Here is a 6,227-nt window from a genome sequence, read left to right as displayed (position 1 = left end):
ATCAAATATATGATGCCTTAGGGAGGAGCTGGTCTCTGTTTTATGCCTTTTGGCTCCATCTCAAGTCAGGCCTGTTCTCAGCTGTTCTGCAAACATCTTCTCTTCCTGAGGTCTTTGCAGGCAGCCGGAGCAACTGTGCCTGTGAACTTCTCGTGTTTCCCTCTCCGCTGTCATGGCTGCCAAAGCCCCCGTGGCAGGAAGTAGCTGGAAGACAAATAAAGAGAAATTTGAACGACTGATCAACAAGATTAGATTCGTTTTTCGAACGGCAGGAAACAGGACATTGTTGTTTGTTTGGATTAGACCCCTTTGCGTGTCCTCGTTCAGGCTCTTGTTAGTGTTACCGGCGCCAGAGCTAGGGGTCTCTGGTCCGGCAGCATGAGCCACTCAGGCGGCGGGCGCTGAGCGGCTGAGCTACGGTATAACTACCTGTGGATCCAAACACACACACACGCGAGTTGTCAGCTCACGCTACTGCTGCGCAGTGTATTTTATTCTTTGCACATGCACTTGAATGTTCACATTCATATACACAACATGGCAAGTACCATACCAATTACTCTCAGAATAGTACTAACAAACAATAACTAGTCACCAGTAACTTTTATGGTCGGAACTACGCACACACACACATATACACTCACTCACTCGTGTTTAACTAACCTTTTGCTGACGGGAATGCCCGATAACAAACCACGACGATAAAGTACATATTTCAACATCTTACAGTGCTTAGCTTCCCTTCATGACTTCGCTTATATGTTGCTACATAGTTTAACTGAAGAGAACTGTACAAATAGTACATTTTACATACCTGTGGATCCAAACACGCGAGTTGTCAGCTCACGCTACTGCTGCGCAGTGTATTTTATTCTTTGCACATGCGCAGAGCAAAAGCAGAGCATAGACTGTTTGCTTGGACCACTGGTGTTAAAGCACTCTCTACTGGTGCAAAGTGGCAATGATTTCTGCAAACCGTATAAAGGTTCAAATATTAAAATGAAAAAGAGGGGGTTCTGTTAACATAATAAACTATATGTGGCTATTTCAGACCCACTACCTCTCCCCTGCTTCAAGAGATGTCTCCAGACATCTAGAACCAAACTAACAAAAAAATTTTAAAAGAAAATGTCTCAAAACAGTCCAATTGTCAACGTACAGTTATGTGTGTATATGTATGAGTGTGTGCCAGTGTAGGTGTGTATGTGTAAGCATGTGTGTGTAAGTGTGTGCCAGTGTAGGTGTGTATGTGTACAGTGAAGTCTGGTCTCGTCTGTCCTTCAAGTCTTTGTGTGTCTCTAGCATGTCCACACTGCTTGTGCAGGGTAGAAACAATGTTCGGGGACAGCTGGGTAAAAGGAGGGTATGGGACATGGATTGAGGGGTAATGGGAGATGAGACATGGGGTAAGGGGCATAGGCGAACATCAGGTTTGCACCTGGTCCCCAAGACTGGTATGATGGTTGTCCAAGAGTGTCATATGTGAGCATTTCTCGAGGTCTCTGTGCTCGAGCTGACCTCCTCACAGGTTGCACTTCCTCCTCAGACATTTCCACTGCAGGCTCATCATTGTCCTCCTGCTCTCTTGAATCAGCCTCCTCCGCAGTGTCATCAGTTATGAGTTCTCCTTGCACTTCCTGAGCTGGTGGTGGAACAGCTGCCTGCTGGTCTGGTGTCTGCACTGGATCTGGGACGGTGACAGGATCACGTTGTTGTTCAGTTGACATTTCAGTATGTCTCAGTGGTTGAAACTCTGGGGCTATAGGTCGGAGCTCATCTGGTGGGTTAGACTGAGGACTTGCCGGTCTGACTCTCCTCCTGCTATATACTGGAATTGTTCGAAGGCAATATGTGTATTCCTCCTCTTCCTCAGAGTGTTCAGACTCCTGCTCCACTGTCTCTCTGTTGTTTCTGTTAACAGTCTGTCTGTCTTTGTCTCTGTCTAGGTGCGGACTGACTCGGTGGGACTTCTAAAGGCAAATCATTAACAGGTAGCAGAAGGTTGCGATGCAGCACACGGAGAGTGCGTTCTCCTGTTTCTGGTTGAACTCTGTAAACAGGTCCGTCTCCCATCTTTTCAACCACTCGATGAACCTTTTTCTCCCAATAAGCTCTAAGTTTGCCCGGACCACCCCTCTCCGACAGATTCCTGACAAGCACACGATCTCCAGGCTGCAGTGTAATACCTTTCACATGCTGATCATAATACTTCTTTCCCTTAGCTGAACGCTTCCCACTGGTTTCTGAAGCAATTTTGTATGCTTCCTGCATGCGTGAAGCCCATTTCTGTGCATACTCTTGCCTGGACCGTGGTCCCTCTTCAGGTTTCAAGTCAAAGAGCAGATCTACAGGCAAACGTGGAGCTCTACCATAAAGAAGAAAAAATGGTGAATAACCTGTTCCCTCATGTCTTGTACAGTTGTACGCGTGGACAATGTGAGGTAGGTGATCCTTCCACTCTGTTTTTTTCTCCTCCTGCAGAGTGCGGAGCATCTGTAGAAGTGTCCTGTTCAGGCGCTCGACAGGATTCCCCTGCGGATGGTAGGGAGTGGTTCGTGAGGGGAAATTCCTGCGAGCTGCTGAAGTCTCTGGAAGAGACTGTTTTCAAACTCCCGGCCCTGATCATGATGTAGCTTTGCAGGGTACCCGAAGCGAGGGATAAAGTCATAGAAGATTTTCTCGGCTGCTGTTCTGCCAGATTTGTTTTTTGTGGCATAAGCTTGACCAAACCGAGTAAAGTGATCTACCAGGACTAAAATGTACTCATAACCACCTTTACTCTGTTCCAGATGTAAATAATCAATTGAGATGAGCTCAAATGGGGCACTGGTTGTTATAGAACCCATAGGTGCTCTCTCTGGTCTGTTTGGATGTTTTTGTTTAATACACTGACACTGGCGAATCACATAATCTTCTATGTCCTGTTGCATAAAAGGCCAATAAAAACCTTTCTCGTGCTAAATGTATGACTTTATCAGCGCCCACATGTCCCATGTCATCATGCAGGTGTTTTAACACGGTGGCCTTCAGTTTACTGGGGAGAACCAACAACTGTTTCCTCTGTCCTGTCTGTCTGTACAAAATCCCTTTGTCAAGTCTGAGTCTGTTCCATTCGTGTACCAGTCTGCGTGTTTCTCGTCCCATTTGTCTCTTTCCTTTATCCTGAGGACTCCATCCATTTTTCTTTAGGTTATATCACCTCACAGATAGGAGCATCTTCTTTCTGTGCATCTCTGACACTCTCTGGTGTGATGACAGGGGTGCCTCCAAAGTGTGCGTCACTTACATCCGACTGCAGCTGTAATGCAGCCACCCACGGCACATCACCGTCTTTTACAGCTGTGTCTCCCTGCCAGATGGCGGAGACTACATCAGGGGACACTGTCTCTGTGAACTCTTTCAGGTGACCATCAAGATGCACTGGGTGTCTTGACAGGGTGTCAGCATCAGTGTTTGACTTGCCTGGACGATATTTGATGGTGAAATGAAAGTCGGCTAATTCACCCACCCAACGATGTCCGACTGCGTTCAACCTGGCTGAGCTCAAAACATATGTAAGGGGGTTATTATCCGTGTATACTGTGAAAGTGGGGGCGTAATAGAGGTAATCTCTAAATTTATCACAGATTGCCCACTTTAACGCCAGGAACTCAAGCTTGCTAGAATGGAGATGGTAGTTTTTCTCAGCAGGCGTGAGTGTCCTGGAGCCATAAGCAATAACCCGGAGCTTGTTTCCCTGCTGTTGATAGAGCACAGCACCCAGACCTTCGTTCGAGGCATCTGTGTGGAGTACAAAAGGTAAGTCATAGTCTGGATAAGCCAAAATGGGTGGACTGGTTAACATATCCACCAGGCGTGATACTACAGCACTATGATCTGGTGTCCAATAAACAGGTGTTTTGGATAAGAGCTGACCACTCTTAGTATTTTTTGACTTAACCTTGGTAGCTCTCTGGCTAGGCTCACTAGGACTCTCTATCAGCTGAAACAGAGGTCTTGCTATCCTAGAAAAGTCCTGTATGAATGTTCTGTAATAGCCTAAAAAACCTAAGAGGGCTCTGACCTCTCCCACATTCTTTGGCTCTTTCTCTTTCAAATGCTGAACTGCCTCAATATCTTCAGGGTCAATCTGAACACCTTCGCGAGTCACTAAGCGCCTAAATACCTGACCTGGCTTTTAAACAGGTCACATTTTTTTGGACGTAATTTGATACCATACTCTCGCAGGCGACAGAGCACCCGTCTCAGATCTTCAACATGGTCATGAAAAGTCTTGGAAAAACAGAGAACGTCGTCCAAATATGGAGAAAGCACTCGTCCCTTAACCCGTCAAGAACTCCCTCCATACATCTTTGAAAAGCCGCTGGGGCGTTTGTTAGACCAAATGGGAGGCGGGTCCACTCATAAGCCCCCAGGGTGTGCTAAAGGCAGTCAGATGTCTGGAGCTCTCATCGACAAACCCTTGATGGTATGCACTACCCTGGTCCGTATGGAGAACCATGAGTACCCCCCCAGACCCCCCAGACTGTCTAACAGATCTTGGATGCGTGGAAGAGGGTGGCGGTCGGGGATGGTTTTCCGATTCAAGCCTCTAAAATCAATACACAGACGCAAACTCTTGTCCTTCTTCCTAACACAGACCACTGGAGATGAGTAGGAAGAAGTAGACTTTCTGATCCAGCCCTGGTCAAGAAGATTTTGTACATAGTCCTTCACCTCCCTGTACAAGGGCTTCGGAACAGAGTTGTAGGACGTCTGCACTGGCGTGTCATCCTTCAGATGGATTTTCAATTGCAGGCTTGGGATGCACCCAATGTCACAGTCATCTTGGCGAAGACATCTGACTCCTCATACAACATGTCTCTGACTATGTTTTGTTCATGTCTCTCCAGGTGCGACACATCAACAGGGGGATGCCATCTCTGTGTTGTTGTGTCCTCTGTCTTGTTTTTCTCACTTGTTCCTCTTTGTTTGTCTGTGCTAACCTGAGCTGAGGATGTACTAACAGTGTTAGGGGACATGGGTTCTAACCCACCGGGAAAACAGTTCACTGGTTTAACTTCAGTAACTTCCTCTAATGTTCCTAAAACTGTTCTCTTAGGGAGGTAGATGTCATGTTTAGTGGGGTTTTGAACAGGTATCTTGACAAATTTGTGGCCCCACTTGGAACATCAACTAAGGCCTGAAACAAATCCAACCCCTCAGGACAGTTACTCACTACATCGGGTTGGAAGAGCATAACCCACCACTTGGCCATTCCCTGACTCTGCACCTCACCTCACAAATCTGCCCTGCAGGAATGGTGGAACCCGTCTTCCCTGTTCTCACACTGCACTCTACAGCTGTCTCACCTGGGGTCAACATCTGGCAAGTGGCAACTAGGGCTTCGACAGCACTGTCATTTATACTTAAGGTTTCTTTTAATAAAGCAGAAATATCAACCTCACTTCTCTGTTCTTTGATTATCTCAACTAAAACATTGCTGCCTAAGAGAGGACAGTTGAGACAGTTCTGGCTGATTAGCATTGGCACTTGAATGGTGACATATCCACAGTGTTTGTTACCGATTTGGAGTTCAACATCTGCCCATCCATCAAAGGGGACAACTGTGCCATTTGCTGCAGAAATCACCAGCGGCTCATCAAGAGGGAGGGATTCAAGTGGCTGGATATCGACATGGGGGAGTGCTTCTTCCATCCAGCCTCTCCCCACCATCGTCACTTGAGCCCCTGAGTCAAGCAACATCTGGAGAGGAACACCATTCAGAGTACATGAGACCATACATCGCTTTCCTATGAGCTGTGCTAAGCGTTTCTTTGTTGGTGGTTGACACTGTGCTTTTGTTTTTACAGGACTTGCTGCCTTAGACATGCTGGTTGGGCTGGGGGTTCCTTAGCTGTCACGGTCACTGGCTGCCCTTTTCCAGTGACCTCATCCCGTTTCCCGACGTCCTCCTTTGAAGACAGCCGACCGCCCGATGTCCAGCTTGGCCACATACGAGCAGTGAGGGCAACTCATCTTGCCCTGCTGAACACAGTTGCTGCATCTGCCACGGGCTTCAGATGTTGGTGGCATTGGCTGGGCTGTGGCTGAGTGTGTGTTCACAGGGGTGGCAGTGTCAGCAGGCCTCACCACTTGAGCCAGCTGTTTGGTCAGGGAGGACACCTGTGCAGTCAGTTCTTCAATAGCGGCACGGTTAGCCTGTAACTCAGTGTCAACTCTAGTCT

At 47.4% G+C, this 6,227-nt stretch overlaps 1 long non-coding RNA gene across 2 annotated transcripts; it reads left to right on the top strand.

Annotated features, from left to right (window-relative positions):
• Positions 1–1,927: 1,927 nt before the first annotated feature.
• LOC130524780 (uncharacterized) lies at positions 1,928–2,966 on the top strand. 2 transcript variants are annotated; one of them, XR_008950246.1, is made up of 3 exons: positions 1,928–2,387; positions 2,482–2,872; positions 2,936–2,966. It is a non-coding gene; the product is annotated as an uncharacterized LOC130524780 (long non-coding RNA). The 2 variants fall into 2 exon arrangements; XR_008950245.1 differs by having other exon boundaries at positions 2,482–2,966.
• The last annotated feature ends 3,261 nt before the right edge of the window (positions 2,967–6,227 follow it).

This window comes from Takifugu flavidus, chromosome 4 (assembly GCF_003711565.1).
Source record: "Takifugu flavidus isolate HTHZ2018 chromosome 4, ASM371156v2, whole genome shotgun sequence".
NCBI lineage: Eukaryota > Metazoa > Chordata > Actinopteri > Tetraodontiformes > Tetraodontidae > Takifugu > Takifugu flavidus.
Note: the sequence above shows the minus strand (reverse complement) of the source record. Positions and strands in the feature narration are given on the sequence as shown.